Here is a 19561-nt window from a genome sequence, read left to right as displayed (position 1 = left end):
CTCAGAGGAAAGACTCCTGAGTTGCCCCTAGCCCGTAAGATGCTTTTCTGCCAATTCTAAAGAGATTTTCCCTTCTTCAGGGTTATTCAGTCCTGTGTAGAGGTACCAGGCTTGGCAAGTGGAGCCCAGGTTCCCATGCATTCCCTCGGCCTGGGGATCTTATGTAATGCTTAAATGCTATGTGATTTCATTCGTATCCTTTTCATAATGGTTTTTATAATGTCCTTTTCAGATAGGACTCAGCTTTGCTTGTTTTTCTAACTCTTTAAATTTGAGTTTACTAATTGGACCTTATCACTACTGTCACTGACTCATTTTCAGCTGCAGCATCCTTTGAGGTTGCAATGCAATCTTTTTTTTCTTCCTCACTTCCTTACCCTTCACTTGGAATACCATACTGTCAGTTCTAGGCCTCCTGATCTCTGCCTACTTATTGGTTGGCTTTTTAAAATTATCTTATTCATTTAGGTGGCTTAAAATCTTTCACCTGTATGCACAGAGAATTCAGTGACTGTTTACCTGCCCTTGGTTTACGTGGGGCTGACTCATTACTCATCTGCATACCTCCTTACCCAAGGGATTTATCACTGAATGGCCATACAAAGAGGTCCTTGCCCATGTGTCAAACACCATACTGGGAGCTCCACTGATATACCTGTGGCCCCTGGGCCTCTTCCCTTCACAAGATGCTGCCACTGCTTGCTATGAGTTTGGAAGACTCCCAGAGGCCATCACTTGCCCCATTCCCCTTCCAGTCTTTTCAGCAGGGTGGGAACATTCTACTACTTTCCTAGCTTTGGCCCTAATCCTAGGCATTATCTCCTGCTGACTTCTCTTAAGAATGGTGTGTGGTTTGCCTTAAGTAGTGGTAGGGGTGGCGGTGGTGATGGTGATGACTGGGTGAATCCCTAGAGCAAGAAAGAAGAACCAGAGGTAGTAATGTCCAGGACAGGAGTGTTACAGACCCAATGTGGGTCTCTCCCTTCTTCTTCCTGTGTGTTTCAGACACTCTGATTCTGGCATAGAAATATCTTTACCTAATTCCTGTACAGGGACAATCTAGGTAGCTGGGAATAGAGACAAGTTTCCATTAACCATTTTTGGGGCCTAGAATACTAAGGGAGAAATCCCAGAGACCCAGATGATCGCCCTTGGCTTACCCTCCACAAACTGTTTGCTTCATGTTTAGGTCACTGAGTACAGTACTATTTTAATTATTTGTATCAATGAGCTTGTGAGCTCTTGCAAAGCTAAATCCTGCTTTTCTAAATCTGGGTAGCCCAAATAGTCAAACTATCAACTTTTACCTCATTCTATTTTATCTCTTAAAATGATCAAGTCTTTTTTTTTCTCTATTTGCCTTTAAAGCCCCCTGCTTATATGTGTTAGAGAACATGGACTCTGGGATCCTTCAGGCCTGAATTCAGATTGAACTGTGTAAAGTCTGACTTTTGTAAAATAAGGCTACTATCAATCTCACTGAAGAATTATGAGAATTCAGGACATCTATCCACGCTAAATTCCCGGCATACAGCCCATCATGGAAACAGTTGTGTAGTCTGATTATTAGTGGCCTAAATTTTTTTTTTTTTTGGTCTTTTTTTTTTTTTTTTTTTTTTTTTGTCTTTTGTTGTTGTTGTTGTTGCTATCTCTTGGGCCGCTCCCGCGGCATATGGAGGTTCCCAGGCTAGGGGTCGAATCGGAGCTGTAGCCACCGGCCTACGCCAGAGCCACAGCAACGCGGGATCCGAGCCGCGTCTGCAACCTACACCACAGCTCACGGCAACGCCAGATCGTTAACCCACTGAGCAAGGCCAGGGACGGAACCCGCGACCTCATGGTTCCTAGTCGGATTCGTTAACCACTGCGCCACGACGGGAACTCCTAGTGGCCTAAATTTTGAAAGCAGATATCCTAATTCTCTTCTAAGGCAGCATTTATAAAATACATAAAATGTATATAATGGTAACAGTGGCAGATTCTGTTTAAGAGTTTTCCATTGCTTCACTTATTTAATTCTCACAACTATCTTTTGACTATATCTATTAGTATCTCCATTTCACAGATGAGCAAATTGAAGCACTTAGAGGTTAAGTAAGGTGACCAAGGTCCCTCAGCTGGAAAGTAGTGGAGACAGTTTATGATCTCAGGCTGGCAATTCCAGATCCCATGTTCTTAACCACTGTGTCGTATTACATAAATTTGATCATGATTACTTTTAAAGATGGACTTTAAAACTATTTTTAGTTGATGGTCAGTTCCAGAGGGCCTCCGGGATGATAGGAGGTGAGACAAAGAAAGAGAAAAAAAAGAAAGAGAAAACTATAAGTTACTACTTTTTAAATAGTCTTACCATCCAAGAAAGGAGATGGACAAACACACATGAGAGAGGCATAAGGACAGCTTGGAAAGAGTAAATAAAACTGTCAGTTAATTATAGCTGTCAACACCTTGCTTTACCTTGATAGCTTTAGGCCCTCCTAGGCCAGTGCATCTCAAATATTACTGTACATACGAATCACCTGGGGGAATACTCTTTCTTGGGGGGGCACTGCAAGCAGTGGCTTGATGTGGGATCTCAGTTCCCAGACCAGGGATTGAACCTGGGCCATAGCAGTGCAAGCGCCAAGTCGAGTCCTAACCACTAGACCAGCACGAAACCCCCAGGGATACTCTTAAATGCAGGCTTTAATTCAATAGGTCTGGCTGGAACCAGAGATTCTGCTTTTCTAAAAAATTCCCAAGTGAGGCTGATGATACTGATCCAGAGACCACACTTTGAGTAGAAGCATGCTATAATGAGGGTCTACTATATAATACATGTGTAAAGTTTTATTGAAGTAGAGTTGATTTACAGTGTTGTGATAATTCCTGCTGTACAACAAAGTGATTCAGTTATACATGTACACACATCCATTTTCTTTCAGATTCTTTTCCTATATAGATTATCACAGAAAATTGGGCAGAGTTCCTCATACTATACAGCAGTCCCCATTGGCCAATCATTCCACGTACATCAGTATGCATATGCCAATCCCAAACACTGAGTCCATCCCTCCCCAACTTGTCCGCTTTGGTAACCATAAGTTTTTCAAAATCTATGAGTCTGCTTCTGTTCTGCACGTAAGTTCCTTTATATCCTTCTTTCAAGTGTCCACACATAAGCGATATCATATGATGTTTGTCTTTCACTGTCGAGCTTCACTTGGTCTTTTTGTGTTTATTTTAGGCCCGCACCCGCGGCATATGTATGGGGGTTCCCAAGCTGGGGGTCAAATTAGAGCTATAGCTGCCAGCCTATGCCAGAGCCACAGCAATGCCAGATCCGAGCCACGTCTGCGACCTACACCACAGCTCACGGCAATGCCAGATCCTTAACCCACTGAGCAAGGCCAGGGATCGAACCTGCATCCTCATGGATACTAGTTGGGTTCATTTCCACTGCACCACGATGGAAACTCCTATCTAACTTCACTTAGTACGGGACTCTCTAGGTCCATCCATGTTGCTGCAAATGGCATTATTTTATTTTTTTATGGCTGAGTAATACAATACTTTCTAACTAAGCAAGGATTTGATGACGATTTTTAAGTTAACTATATGGGGACTAGGATGATGATTGGAGACTGTCATAGAAGAATTGATTTAAAAATTGATGTGATTATGTGAAGAGTGCTTGGGAGTCTGAGCAGAGGATTAATATGATCAGAAAGGTGATTCTTGGAAGTTCCCTCTGTGGCTCAGTGGGTTACAAACCCAACTAGTATCCATGAGGATGTGGGTTCCATCCCTGGCCTTGCTTAGTGGATTAAGGATCCGGTATTGCCGTGAGCTGTGACATAGGTTGCAGAAGCGGCTCAGATCCCGTATTGCTATGGCTGTGGCAGAGGCCAGCAGCTGCAGCTTGAATTTGACCCCTGGCCTGGGGGAACGTCCATGTGCCGCACGTGCGGTGATTCTTGTACTTTGTGGAGAGCGAGTAGAGGGGGCCAGAGACTGGAGGAGATTCGACTCGGAGACTGAGGTGGAAATTCAGACAATAGATGATAAGGGTGTGAAGTGTGATTACGGCAGTTGAAATGGGCAAGAAGAGACAGAGATCGGCCCCAAGAGAAACTGGCTCTGAGAGAGATTGATTTCTGCAAAACCACCAATTTGCACAATTCAGCGCACTTAGGATCTCTTCAATAATAGCTCAGAATTGAATAGTACTCTAATGTTTGAAAAAGCATTTCCACATCCATTATCTCTTTTCATCAGCACAGTAACTGTGGGAAATTAGTGGCTACCTTCACCCCCATTTTAAAACTGAAACTGAGATAATGTAGCAGCAACTTAAACCATGTCTAAGAAAATGCAACACTAATTGCAAGAGAAAAGACATTGTGCAAAGGGTCACCATTATTCGTCTTGTTTTTATAAATTGATTTGTTTCTCATTAAGAGTAATATATTTTGATTATAAAAGTAATATATATATGAGATCATACTACATGGCTGTATTGTCTGTATCCTCCTCTGATTCTTCCACTTAACTTATTATAGCTCCTTCCCTTGTCATTAGCAATTTTTTGAAAACTTAATTTTAGACTACTGCATAAGAAAAGACCCATATGGTTGCATTATAATTTAATTTGCTACTTCCATGTAATTGACCATTTAGGTTTCCATTTTTTTTTTTTTTGCTATTATAAATAACATCGTGGGGAACATCTTTGTATGTACATGTTGGTCTAGACATCTGATAACTTACTTAAAGATGTATCAACTCTTTAAGAAGTCTTCTACTGATTTACAACTGGTGGATTTAATGTTTGATAAAAGATTGGGTCAGCCTAGGGCTTGAGGAGGCTATCCAAGCCTTTCACCTTATCTCAGATTACATAGTGAACTCTTGTTGGGCTGCCAGGTTCAGGAAGTCATGGCTTGGAAAATTCTGCTGCATTCTGATATCATCACTGAGCTTGGGTCTCCTCATGATGGCCTGTGAGCAGCAGATATGGCCACCCACTGGGCTCTGGGCTGGTATTGGGGGAGATGGTGGGGAGAAACAGAAGAGAAGGCCTAGTTTCTGCCTGCAAGGGGCTTATCAGCTCTTTGGGGACAGACATATGTGGGATAACTAAGGAACAAATCAAATCAAAACACCAGTTAATATAGCTTGAAAATCTGTAGAGAAAAGCAGATATGTTAATATTGCTATTGGTGAGTTTGTCTCCTTTTTGCTAATCTCTGTCTTCTGTGGTATCTATATGGACGAGTTAGGAGGGCAGTGTCTGTGGATCTGGAGGCTGAGTTGAACTGAAATTCTCTGTTATTTCTTGTGTGACCTTGGGCAAGTTTTTGAACCTCTCCAAGCCCAAGTTTTCATATGTGGATTATGGATAATAATAGAATTGATATGCAGATTTTCTGATGTGAAGAAACTATCTGAGCCACTAAGTGCTTAGTCCTGTATCTGGCACACAGTAATACTTATGGCTAGGTAATAAGGATTACCTAGTATTATTATTAATATTATTAGATATTGTTTAAATAAAAGATTAAAATATACATGTGTAATTATGTTTTTATATGTATATGCATATATGTTCCTACCTATTTTGTTCTTTCTATATATAACTATACATACATTTATATATATAGTTATATTTAGAAAAAATAGAATAGGTAGGAATTTAAAGAAACCTAGAAATCCAATTTTGATTGATCCTACTTCAGGAAAGAAACTTTTCTTATATGGCCAAGGTCAAGTTGCTGCTGCCTCCCCCTCCTGCCACCATCAATGTTGGGGCCTTGGTTCCTTAGTTGTGTAGGGCCAGCACTGTTCAGCAGGATGTGTTGAAAGACCACAAGTAGTAGAGCCACAGACATGTGGGTTCACAGCCCAGAAGATCTCCTTCCTAGCCAGGTACCCCTGAGTAATTTCTATGAAGTAAATCCCTGTGTCTCAGTTTCCTCATCTGTCAGATGGCAATTGTTCTTAGGTCACAGGATTGTTGTAAGAAATAAATTGAATAATAATGATTGCATTTGGTCCATGGTTGAGTGAAAATTACCTTCTTTTCCTTTCTTTTCTCACTGGAATTTCTGCCTGGCTTTTGCCACAGCGCACCTGCCACCTCTTCTCCTAGCCTGGACTAAGCACTGCTTGCCTCATATCGCACACCTTGACAAGACCTTGGCTCCTAACAATATTTCCTTTTACTTGTCACCCAAGTCAGATGTCGGTCTCATAACGTAAGTAAAAATGTCCTTTTTACCAGCTTTGCAGAATTTTGCTTCCCAGACTGTTTCTTCAACCTCCCTTTTACTGTCCCTAGCCGGCAAGCCATTGATTTCTCTTTACTTGCTTCAGAGTTGCCCCACCTCCAGGGCAGTTGAGGTGGGGGTTTGGGGGGGGGGTTCCCATTATTAAACCCAGACATTTTTTTCTGGCTTTGGAATCCTCGCTCTGGCACTGTTCCTAAAAACTGAACTGTCTACTGGTTAACACCACACGCCCCTCCCCCGGCTCCACTCTCTGTATTCACACCTAGAATTCTTTTCTCCTGAGTATGATCTTAATCCAACGTAGGCCTGCCTCTGGTCTGGTCTGGCTTACTTGGTGATGTTTTTTTTTCCTTTTTTTGTGCCTCTGCTCCAATAGACATATAAGCTCTCATAGAAAGAGCCCCTTAGATACCACCGACTCTTGTACTCAAAGCCCAGTATCAGCCCAAGGAATTAGGCTGCTAGTGAAGGCAGTTGACACCAGATAGCCCTAAAAATATTCCAGGCCAAAACAGGTATTTTCTCTGCTCTCAGGGCCTAGCAGTCTTGAGATCCCAACCAAGAACTTGGAGCAGGTCCAAAGCTATAGTTTCTGGAGGGCATTGGCACTGCCTGTTCACAGGTACCTCAGTAGAAGTACTGGGAAGCAAGGGAGGGAAAAGAAAAAGATTGTTCACAGAGGGAGGGTGATTTAAAATGTGAGGGTCATTTTAAGAAATGGTTATGTGACAAAACACATCTGGCCAAAACGATGTTGAAGAGATCAGTCTTTGTGGGTTTTTTTAATGGTCCCTTGTATAATATATATGTAGAATCTAGGGCCAACCAATAGTTTGCCTCCTGACAAATTAGCTTGTTTCCTTTATAACACATCAAAGTTTTGGAACCTATGGTGTTTGCCTTGATGCCTTGACTGCTAGGAAGCTCAGAGAAAATTTGACTGTTCAACCAAAGCATATATCAACTAAAGGTTTTCTTCTTTTTAAATAAAATCATCTCCCCTCCTCTGCTTTTTTAAACCTCTTTTAATTTTATGATCCTGTGATATATGAATTTTTATTGTAAGGCACTTAAAATCTTTTTGGATATAAGTAGGGCATCTGGTGGGTGGGGATTGTCATCCTTGATTTTTATTTTATTTTATTTTTTTGCTTTCCTGGCAAGTAGGCAAAGGTATAACAGAAACTCCTCAGTCTTCCTTGAATGGGGCAACAGATCTTTTGGGGAGAAGCACCCCCGCAAGCTTAGCTTAGGTGGGGAGAGGAAGCTGTGCATGATCTTTGGCCTTTTGCTTTGCAGTTCTGTTCTCCAGTCCCAGGCTGGTCTTTTCTGAAATTAGATTCAGATGGTTTAGATGGAAAATAACACTTTTTAGACATTTCGATGACTGCCATTGCTACCTGACACCATTCTGAGACACTAGGGAAGCTGAGGTGTCTTCTTCAATGTGAACTTTGTAACATGCAATGACTGGGAACTGGGATCCCAGCTTCCTATATCACCTCCAGGAGGGTGGCTGCCAGTCCTCAGTTTGGGAATTGAAGGCCACAAGTGACCTTCAGTTGGATCCCTCAGCACCCTGGAGGCCTCCACCAGAAAAGGAGGCTTGTTCTGTAGACTTGGCTTTCTTGTCTGTATTCTTCTTCACATGACAGACAACCTCAGGGGACAGGCATCACCACCAACAGGTTAATTTTTCTAAAGCCCAACTTTGAGAGTGTCACTTTTCTTCTCACCCCTCTTCCTTGGATCTGCCTCATGCTCATCCCTTCTGATCCATCTTGCTCATTGTGCCCTGGCCATTATTGCTTTGAGCTAAAAGATAATTTATTTATCAGGAAGAAAGTACCTCTCATGAAGCTATACAAGGAGCGTTGGTGTCAGTCTGACCTGGGTTTAAATGTTGGCTTCATCACACTGAAGCAGTGGGGTCTGACCCCTTCTGAACTCCATTTACTCACCTGTAAAATGAAATCAGGGCTATTTATCTGATAGGGTTATTATGAAGCTTAGTATATTAAGGGCAAGCTCTAGCATGGATTGGGCATATACTCTCCGTATCATCTTTATTATTTCACGCACCCTTTAAGTCAGGCACTAAAAGTAGCAGACAAGACAAAAATCATGAATTATTGGAAATTCCCCCTGAAAATCCCTTGTATTGCAAGAAAGCACTACACCTATGTATAAAACCCTAGAAAGTAATTCTTTAAGTCTGTGAGCCTCTGATCCGGACTAAAGGAGGAAAGAGGATGCTTACTCCCTTAACTGGCTTTGAAGAAGCAAGCTGCCATGAATGTGAGTTACCTATGAAGGAGGCCATGTGGCAACCAAATGAAGGCAGTCTCTAGCTGACAACCAGCAAGCGTCCAACAGCCTACAAGGAACTGGATCTGTCAACAGTCACATGAGCTTGGAAGCAGATCCTTTCCCAGTTGAGCCTCAGATGTGACCCTATCCGTGACTAACACCTTGATTAAAGCCTTACAAACAACCCAGCTAAGCCATGCCTGAACTCTTACCCACAGAAGCCAAGAGATAATAAATATGTGTTGTGTTAGGCCAGCAGAAAAAAAAAGGAAGAGGAGTTCCCGCAGTGGTTAACGAGTCCAACTAGGAACCATGAGGTTGCGGGTTCGATCCCTGGCCTCCCTCAATGGGTTAAGGATCTGGCGTTGCCATGAGCTGTGGTGTAGGTCGCAGACACAGCTTGGATCCCGTGTTGCTGTGGCTCTGGCGTAGGCTGGCAGCTACAGCTCCGATTCGACCCCTAGCCTGGGAACCTCCATATGCCATGGGAGTGGCCCTAGAAAAGGCAAAAAAAAAAGAAAAGAAAAGAAAAAAAAGGAACAAATGGAAAGTATTAATGCAATTGTCTGGCTATCAAACCATTTTACCTTTAAGATGACCATCACCTTTCGAGTGGTGAGTAGGTGAATCTGTGGAGAATTCTAGATGTTTTGTTTGTTGGATGTATTCCATTTTGGTTTTTGATTAAACCTTAATCCAAGTTAATAGAATTTTGGTTGCGAAATTTTATGTCGTATGAAAAGCACTCGGCCCAGTTGCTGCCACTACCAGGCAGGACTTAATAAAATGTTAGCTGCTATTGTCCTTAGTAGTAGTAATAATAGTAGTACTAGTAAGATATGCGACAGTACCCAACACAGGGCCTGGTACATAGTCGTTGTTCAATAATGTTGGCTGGTTTGGGGTAACTGAATCTGTATATTTACTATTAAGTTGTAGTAAGGAAGAATTTGACCACCTGCTTCCAGTCTTAACAAGTTTTCTGCTGTGGCCTTTGGCCATTGGTCACATTTCATCAGGAAGTTTGTTCTCAAATAATTCCGAAGGCTGGGGATGAAATCTGCCTTATTCATCTTTGCACCTCCACAGCTCCTGGTCCATGATAGGTACTCAGTGAAGGAATATATGGCTGGAGGAAGCAAAGGTTTGCATCATGTAAGGGCTCGCCTTGCCTTTGTAAGACTTTTTAGGGACAAGACTTCAGCTTGGTCTGTTGCTGCTTCTCCTTTTGCACCAGGCCTTGATGGTTCTGTATATTCTTGAAACCTTGCTCTGAGCTGAAAATAGTAATGCTCTTTTTTATTTTTTTTTGTCTTTTTGCCATTTCTTGGGCCTCTCCCTCTGCATATGGAGGTTCCCAGGCTAGGGGTCAAATCGGAGCCATAGCCACTGGCCTATGCCAGAGCCACAGCAACGTGGGATCCGAGCTGTGTCTGTGACCTTCACCACAGCTCAGAGCAATGCTGGATCCTTAACCCACTGAACAAGGGCAGGGATGCAACCTGCAACCTCATGGTTCCTAGTTGGATTTGTTAACCACTGAGCCACGATGGGAACTCCTGAAAATAATAGTACTCTTAGTGGGGTCTCTCTGGCATAAGTATTCACAAATATAAAATCTGGCTTTGGTGCATTGAGCACTTCAAGGGACAAATGGCCCTTGATAGAGCAGAAAATAAGAGCGTAGGATTTAGAGTCAAGAGAAACCTTAGTTCGCATTCTAGTTTTGTCCTCTAGGTATGTGACCCTGGGAAGTCCTTTAAACTCTCTGAGCTTCAGTTTCCACTCCTCATCTGTAAAATGGGAGACAGTATTACATACTTCTTGAGGTTGTTATGAGGATTAAAATGCAATGTGTGTTTGAAGCTGTGGTACATAAAAATTGCTCAGTAAATAGTAGCTACTATTGTTCCATAACTTACTCCCTCTCCTGTTCAAAATTTGCATATTTTCAAAAGTAATACTGTTTGTTGTTTTAATACTAACTTAGAAGATACATAAACTTTTAAAGAAGAAAATGAAAATTACTTTCATTCCTACCACCTAGAGATAACCAGCATTGATAATTAGGTGTATGGCTGTCTCACACTTAATTTTTCTGTTTACATACACACATGTGTTAAAAATGATGTCTTAGGGAGTTACTGTCATGGCTCAGTAGAAAACAATCTGACTAGTATCCATGAGGATGTAGGTTCAATCCCTGGCCTCGCTCAGTGGGTTAAGGATCTGGCGTTTGCCCTGAGCTGTGGTGTGGGTTGCAGACGAGGCTCAGATCTGGCGTTGCTGTGACTGTGATGTAGGCAGGCAGCTGCAGCTCTTATTTGAACCCTAGCCTGGGGACCTTCATGTGCTGTGGGTGTGGCCCTAAAAAAAAAGTAAGCCAAAAAATGATGTCTTAGAATGTGTATTGTTGGAGTTCCCATGGTAGCTCAGTGGTTAACAAATCCAACTAGGAACTATGAGGTTGTGGGTTCGACCCCTGGCCTTGCTCAGTGGGTTTAGGATCTGGCGTTGCTGTGAGCTGTGTGGTGTAGGTCTCAGACACAGCTCAGACCTGGTGTTGCTGTGGCTGTGGCGTAGGCCAGTGGCTACAGCTCCAATTCGACCCCTAGCCTGGGAACCTCCATATGCCACAGGAGCAGCCCCAGAAAAGGCAAAAAGACAAAAAAAGGAAAGAAAGAAAGAAAGAAAGAAAGAAAGAAAAGAAAAGAAAAGAAAAGAAAAGAGTATTGTTTTGTAGCCCACTTCTTAAAATTAAAAAAAAATTTTGCTGAAGTACAGTTGATTTACAATGTTGTGTAAATTTCTGCTCTAGAGCAAAGTGATTCAGATATATATATATATATATATATATATATATATAATTTTTTATATTGTTTTCCATTATGGTTTATCACAGCATGTTGAATATAGATCCCTGTGCTATACACTAGGCACTAGGACCTTGTTTATCTGTCCTGTATATGCACGTGCTAATCCCAAACTCCCAATCCATCCCTCCCCAACCCCCTCACCTTGGGAACCACAAGTCTGTTCTCTTTGTCTCTGAGTCTGTTTCTGTTTTGTAAATATGTTCATTTGTGTCATATTTTAGATTCCACATATAAATGGTATCATATGGTACGTCTTTCTCTTTCTTGCTTTGCTTAATATAATAATCTCTAGGCCCATCCTAGTTGCTGCAAATGGCATTATTTCATTCTTTTTTATGGCTGAGTAATGTTCCATTGCGTACACACACATACACATACACCGTCACACACACAACGCATCTTTTTTCTGTCTTTTTTTTTTTTTTTTCTTTTTTAGGGCCGCACAAACTGGAGGTTCCCAGGCTAGGGGTTGAATCAGAGCTGCAGCTGCCAGCCTACACCGCAGCCACAGCAACGCTGGGATCTGAGCTGTGTCTACAACCTACACCACAGCTCATGGCAGTGCTGGATCCTTAACCTGCTGAGCAATGCCAGGGATCGAACCTACAACCTCATGGTTCCTAGTTGGATTCATTAACCACTGAGCCACGACGGGAACTCCACACCATATCTCCATCCATTCATTTGTTGATGGACATTTAGGTTGCTTCCATGTTTTGACTATTATAAATAGTGCTGCTGTGCAGGTATATTTTCAAATTAGAGTTTTCATCTTTTCTGGATATATGTCCAAGAGGAGGATTGCTGCATCATATTGTAGCCCACTTTTGTATACCTAACAATATGTTGCTGAAAACTATTCAAATCTACATAACAATTTTAATGGTTCTATAGTATCACACTTTATGCCTATATGAATACTATAAATATTTTAACCAGATCCACATTAATTCACTTCTAATATTTTGATGTTATAAACAGTACTACAGCGGCCATGTGTACATATATCTTCACATACTTGTCTAATTATTTTATTAAGATATATTCATAACTGGGAATCTGGGGTTAATAGATGCAAACTATTGCATTTGGAATGGATAAGCAATGAGACCCTGCTGTATAGCACTGGGAACTATATCTAGTCACTTATGATGGAGCCTGATGGAGGATAATGTGAGAAAAAGAATGTATATATGTATGTGTGACTGGGTCACTTTGCTGTACAGTAGAAAATTGACAGAACACTGTAAACTAATTCTAATGGAAAAAAATAAAAATCATTTAAAAGATATGTGTTGAGTTGTCAAGACCCCCAAATAAAGAAAGGGAAAAAAAAAGTTAATACAATGCAAAAAAAAGATATATTCCCAGAAGAAGCAGAATTGCTAGGTCACATGGAATACACTTTAAATATCATCCCCCTCATTAAGTACAGCACATAGTGGATTAATTTGTATTAAATGAGATAATGAATAGGAAGAAGCTTTGTAAAGTGTCAAGTGCTTTATATATAAGTACGAGTTATTGCATTGCAATTGTTATTTTTGCAGACATGGAAGACTGACCTTAAGGACTAGAAGAGTGGAGTTGATTTCTCCCTGATTCCCATGAAACACACCTATAGGAACATGCATGCATAAGTGGGTGGTTACTGTTCATCCTAAAGGATCTATATCTTCACTCCCTCCCTCAAACTCTGAAGATGAAGAAAGACTCTTGTAATCTGGATGTGAAATAACTGCTTTTAAATAATGACTCTTCCAGCCACACATTCAAACCTAGTTCTTTGCCAACCTTTAATTCTAGGAAAGCACTGGAATAAAGAAGGTCTCATAAGCTGCTTTTGCCCTGAGTTGTTCTGCTACACTCTTTTTTTTTTTTTTTTGTCTTTTTAGGTCCACACCCTCAGCATATGGAGGTTCCCAGGCTAGGGGTCCAATTGGAGCTACAGCTGTCAGGCTACACCACAGCCACAGCAACGTGGGATCCAAGCTGAGTCTGCAACCTACAGAACAGCTCACAGTAACGCCAGATCCTTAACCCACTGAGCAAGGCCGGGGATCGAACCCTAATGGATACTAGTCAGGTTCACTGACCATTTAGCCACGATGGGGAACTCCAAGTTCTGCTACACTCTTGAAAACCAACTTTAAAGCCTGGTGATTTTATTTGTGTGTCTAGGAGTGGGGGCAGGCAGGGGGGTGTTAGGGGTGTTGGGGAAAAATACTTTTTTAAAGGCAATATCGATACAAAAAAGAATGAAATAATATCATTTGTAGCAATATGGATGGACCTAGAGATTATCATACTAGGTGAAGTAAACCAGACAAAAACAAATATCATATGATACCATTTATATATGAAATCTTAAAAAAATGATGTAAATCAGCTTATTTACAACTCAGAAACAGACTCACAGACTTTGAAAAGAAACTTATGGGGGAGTTCCCGTCGTGGTGCAGTGGTTAACGAATCCGACTAGGAACCATGAGGTTGCGGGTGGGTTAATGATCCAGCGTTGCCGTGAGCTGTGCTGTAAGTTGCAGACTCGGCTCGGATCCCGCGTTGCTGTGGCTCAGGCTTAGGCTGGCGACTACAGCTCCGATTCGACCCCTAGCCTGGGAACCTCCATATGCCGCGGGAGCAGGCCAAGAAATGGCAGAAAGACAAAAAAAAAAAAAAAAAAAAAAAAAAAGTTATGGTACCAAAGAGGATAGCAGGAGGAGAGGAGAGATAAATTAGGAGTTTAGGATTAACATATAGACATTGCTACAGATAAGACAGATAAACAACAAAGACCTACTGTATAGCACAGGGAATTATATTCACCATCTTATAATAACCTGTAATAGAAAAGAAGCTGACAAATATTCATACATATATTCAGGGGTATACACACATACCCTTACCCAAATCACTTTGTCGCACACTTGAAACTAACACAACATTGTAAATTAACTATACTTCAGTTTTTAAAACCGATTTTAAAAAAGGCCAGGCTGGTTGGTCAGAGCCCAGTTTAAGGATCCCTTGGTCACACCTTCAGTGTAGGGACTCAACTTTCCAGCGAGCCTGACATTCCACAGAGCTCAGCCCAGCCTAGATACACTAACTCACCCACCCACTCCTCTGGCTTCCTGTTTTTCTAGCAGCCAGAGTGCCTCTTGAGTGTAACTTTATTGTAAGCATTGTTGAGTAGGGGGAAGTGTGTGTTGAGAAGTCTTGAATCTGGATCTCCTCATCTAACAACCTGAATTTTCTTTGACTTCAAAGGCTGGGCATACATCCAGGAATGATGCTCTTGGCCCCTGCCAGAAGGTGGGGCCAGGTGTGGGAATGCAAACAGACTGTGGGGGCCTGTATGAGGGTAGAAGGCAGCAGGAGAATATGTGACCATGGAGGGGAGCAGATGCCTGTGTGCTTGGCTGGCTGCACCTTATAAAGGGTGCTTCTTGCAGGAATGTTTTCAATGATGCCTGTCAGAGATCTTGGGCTCTTTGAACCTCGAAGGCTGAATTGGGTGATATTTGCCATAAGCAGTAATGAGTATGGAAATGATTTATTCTGGGACCCTGACTATGTTACTATTAAATCACTGGCATACTGATGGGGCCTATTGATCCTCAAACTGTTTTCCCAAGGTCTCTCTACAAATCCATTCTCTCCAACCCCAGCAAATCAGTTGTCACTGTTGGCTACATGTATGCTGCTGTCTTGAAAAGCAGCGGCCTGTGGGTATTTTGGATTCTTTTGTCCTTTCTACCCAGGTCTCCAGCTCACTGAGCTGTGAACTTTCACCACCCCTCCACAGTCTGTTTACTTTCTGTTCTGACTCTGTAAGCAAACCTGTGTACATACCTTTTCGTGTGTTCACATGCATTTCTGGATATGCACACTTGGCTCCCTGAGGCTCTTTGTAAGTCTGCATGGATGTGGGCGAACCTTCTTGTGATGAAGGGATCTCACCTGTGTGCACCTTGGTCGGGAGCCTGGATTTTGTGTGCAGTGGAGGCAAGAGGCAGGCAGGAGAGGTATTGCATTGGAGGCAAGTGATTGACCCTTCTTTTGGACAAGCAGGCTTGCACCCTTAGTTGGATTCTATGAGTCTGGAGAACAGAGAACTTATCTCCCATTGTTGGGTAAAAGGTGGAAGATCACACTGACTCTGGAAGACAATGTCTTCATCTTTTTCTAGAGCTCGTGAGGGTAGACTCAGATGATTGATGTGGAGTCTAGAGTCAAAAGGCCTCTTCTGTTCAGGAAAATGCAGGGTTTGAGATGTGCAGGTGGGCTTAAGAAAAGTGAAAGTTTTGAATGGTTCTTCTGTTCTTCCATCCCCTCCAGACCTGGCCCTTTGAAGGTAGAGTTTTCCTTCTTTTCGTATTTCTTCTCTGGGTCTTGTACAACATAGACACTTAATCAATAGTGAATGGATTATTAAGGCAGAAGCATAGACTACCAGGCTTACTGAGACTGTCGATGGCCCTACAGAGGCCCACATAACTCCCCAGGAAGGAAGGCTTGAGCCCAGGAGGTCTTGTTTCCAGAGCTGGCCTTAGACAAGGGTCCCGCCCTCCCCACTTATGAAGTAATTGGCAGAATGGCTAGAACAAGTGAATGATTGTGCCATAATTAGTTTATGACCTGAGGGCATGCCAGTTTGTAGCCCTGCCAGTCTGCTAGCTGCCACCAGCACAGATATGCCTCATAAAAGTGCAAGTGACAAAGCTATGGTACTATTCCCTGGGCCTGCTAAGCCTAATGACTCAAGCCTATGAACTGAGAGTAACTGAGCTAGTATGTTAACATTTCCTGAACACTGACCTTTTATATTTTCATTTTATGCAAAAGTAACCTTTATTTCTTAGAGTTGTTAATCCTTGCTTTGAGTTAATTGTAAGATTCCTCCCTCTCTCCTTCCCTTCCCTCTCCCTTCTTCCCTGCCCCCTTCCCTCCCTTTCTTCTTTCCTTCCTCTGTCTTTGTTGTGGAAGGGGGAACATACATAGGAGGCAGGACAGGACAGAGGCGAGACAAAGCATCTGGCCTATTGTGTGACAATAATTGAAATCATTTTCTTCTGATATGCCTAGGAAATGGCTCAGTCAGTATCTCTTGCAAATCTCACCTCCCCACCCCCCGCCCGCACAGCCTGCTGCTGGTATGACTGTTGTCTAAATATTCTTTTCCAGTGTCCTAAGAGTTCAAGAAACCCAGCTTTGGTAATGAGAAATCTATCAGCCTGCCAGTCTAACTCATGTGTACCAGTGTCAGTGCTGGACATCGGCAGATCTGGGTTCTGAAAGTGGGTTTTTATCCTGTGGCTCTGTGAGCTCTTCTTTCCTTTCCTGCCCAGCAACCTACATTGCATTTTCATTTCAGATGCTCAACATATGGGAATCGCTGGATCCATTAAAGTTGAATGAAGAGTGTACACAGTATCTGTTGCTGGCCAAAGCACTAAGTAGTTCATGTTCATAGGTTGAGAGAAAGATTTACATATTCACTAATACTGCTTTTACATATAAGAGATAAAGCAATTTGCAGAATGACCAAAATTAGGAAATGGCTCTCATTCAGGGATTCCTTTCAGAGCTATCAGGAATTATTGTTTCTTTAAAAAAAAATAAATAAAGGCTGATTGTTTCTATCACACAAACAGAATTAATCCCCTGGTCCCATCTAGGGAACAGACCCAGGGTGGGAAATTCTTCACTTTTTTTTTTTTTTAATCTTCTTGTCGTCTCAGCCAAGTTTTCACAGCTTAAATTTCTTCTGTGTGTTTTGTTGGTTATACTTGTCAAAATGAAAGTATCATACTTTTTTAATATTGCCAGCAATTATTTTTTTTCTCCACCTCAAATGTTCTTATTGCTATTTACTTTGAGTTGCCTTTAATGTGTCTACTCACTTCTTTGGTAGGACTGGTGTCTAGATCACAGAAAGGCTCTAATATGTTTATGTTAGAGTCTCTATTTGGTCCCTGCTTTGATTTCAGATCTGAAGGCTAATCATATATGGCCCTAAATAAAACCTATAACTCACAGAGAACTGACATTTTGTTTTGATGAATTAGTTTGAGCTTGGGTCCTTGATGAGAAGTGTTTGTGATTGGGTCTTTGATGAGAAACATAAGACTGTAATTTTCATGTTTGTGAAATTCAAGCACATTATCTATTACTTCAAAGCAGTAGTAAGCTGTAATAAGCCAAAGAAACCTAAGTTTAAATAAATGTATTTTAGTTGATAATAGGTATATGAACATGATCCTAATAAATAAATTTGCTATTACTTGTCCCCAGGTTTCTCTTTAATCATAACATGGCCACATGTATTCTCAAGACTTATAATTTATAGAGTTTAAGGGTATCTTTCCAGATCAGAGGTGTTTCCATATGAAAATATCTCTAGTATGAACTGGAAGAGTTTTGTTCAAAAACATTAGTGTTCATGAAATGCAAACAGTTTTACTAAAGGCCTGTAATTAAGGCAAAACCATTTGCAGTAATGCCTCACTTATCCTGAAGAACATAGCCTGGATCCTAGTAATAAGTTAAAAAAAAAAAAAGGAGGAAGAAGGCTTTGAGATCTTGAAACAGCTAGCTGTCACAAAGCCTGTGGTACAGGGGAAGAGGCCCTCAGTGCCTTGACTTCAGAGAGACCCACTGATCCTGAATTTAATGGGAACCTGTCATTCCCTCAGTTATAGCTGAACACAAGCCATAAATTAGAATTGGGGCGGGGGTAGCAGGCAGCATAGGTTTCAGGAGGTAGTTTACCCTAGATATAGGCACAGTGAAATTGAGTGAGTACCTAATGACCAGGATGGAAAGACCACAAAAGGCAAGATCTGACAATATGGAATAGGTAGATAGCCTTCCATACAAAAATATAAGATTGTCTTCTGTAGCGTTGATATGCCAGATATGCTGAGCCATCCTATTGTTATTGGGGATTTAAGTTATTTAAACTTTTTCACTCTTATAAAAATGATTCAGTGAATCATTTTTGTACAAATTGAATTTCTTCTATTCAGAGTTATTGCTTTCTCATATCTTACTAAATGTATAATAACCAGGTCAAAAGATATGAGCTGTTTTATCGCGGTTGCATGTTGCCAGATTGTACTCCCAAAAGATTAAGCTGTGCAAGTGTACCTATTTTCTCACAGCCCTGCAACCCTGAATATTAAAATATTTTTTTGCTAGTTTAATAGGTATGTAAGCATTTGTTTTAATTTTATTTATTTAATGAAGCTTTATGTTTCTTAATGTCATAATTTGCCATCTGTTTCCTTTGAACACCTATCAAGTAAAATCTGTTGACCTTCTATATTTTGATCCATTCCTTATATGTTGGATAATTCAACTTTATCATTTATATTTGCCACATATTTTTCCAATTTTGTTGCTTTCATTTTTATGTGTGCTTTATTATATTTCACTATGCAAAAGTGTTCTTTTTCACATTTATATATTCAGATCCATCCACCCTGTCTCTGATGTTGCTTTCATTTTTCAATATCCAGAAATTTACCACTCCTTCACAGCTGGGACAAATATGTGATTCTGTCCTCCCACTCCCCCAGGGTGTTCTTTCTCTTTTGTGTTTAATTCTTTGACCCATCTGGAATTTATTGAAGTGTATGGTATGAGGTATGGATCTAAAGTAAAATCTCCATACTGATATCCAAATGTTTTAGCAATTCAATTTGGCAAGTATTTCTTGAACTCCTCCTATGTGCTAAACATTGTGCTAAGTACCACAAGAAAGGTTTTTGAAATGAAGCAAAGTGCATGTTCTCCAAGTGTGTGATCCTTTGTCTGTGTCTATCTGTCTGTCTCTTGCCCCCCGCCCCTTTCTCTAACGAGTGGAAGGGTGGCAGTGGCAGTAATAGCTAGATATTGAAATAATTATAACAAAGCACAAGGAAGCCTATGATATAGGTATTATTAGAGAGGTTAAAAGCAAGAAGCTGTGGAAACTTAAAGGAGTGAGAGATTTCTCTTGAGATGAACAGGAAAGGCCTCAAGGTAGAGGTGACACTTAAGAAGGTTCAGATGGCAGGATTTCATCCATTAAAAAAGCACATACTGAATATCTAT

At 41.3% G+C, this 19561-nt stretch overlaps 1 protein-coding gene across 28 annotated transcripts in view; it reads left to right on the top strand.

Annotated features, from left to right (window-relative positions):
• Positions 1–19561, top strand: part of SHROOM4 (shroom family member 4) — a 249635-nt gene that overhangs the window by 30535 nt on the left and 199539 nt on the right. For 7 of the 28 annotated variants that reach the window (XR_014835394.1, XR_014835393.1, XR_014835391.1 and 4 more), the window contains exon 2: positions 6110–6239. The exons of the other annotated variants lie outside the window; for them this stretch is intronic. The gene's annotated coding sequence lies outside the window, so the exon portion shown is untranslated. The remainder of the gene's footprint in view (positions 1–6109; positions 6240–19561) is intronic. 28 annotated transcript variants of the gene reach the window in all.

The sequence above is a fragment of the Sus scrofa genome, chromosome X (genome assembly GCF_054392235.1).
Source record: "Sus scrofa isolate SSC_HxYL_T2T_F1_AM1 chromosome X, Sscrofa_HxYL_maternal_Yorkshire_Landrace_v2.0, whole genome shotgun sequence".
NCBI lineage: Eukaryota > Metazoa > Chordata > Mammalia > Artiodactyla > Suidae > Sus > Sus scrofa.
The sequence above is the reverse complement of the archived record's forward strand: the minus strand, read 5'-3'. Positions and strand labels throughout refer to the sequence as shown.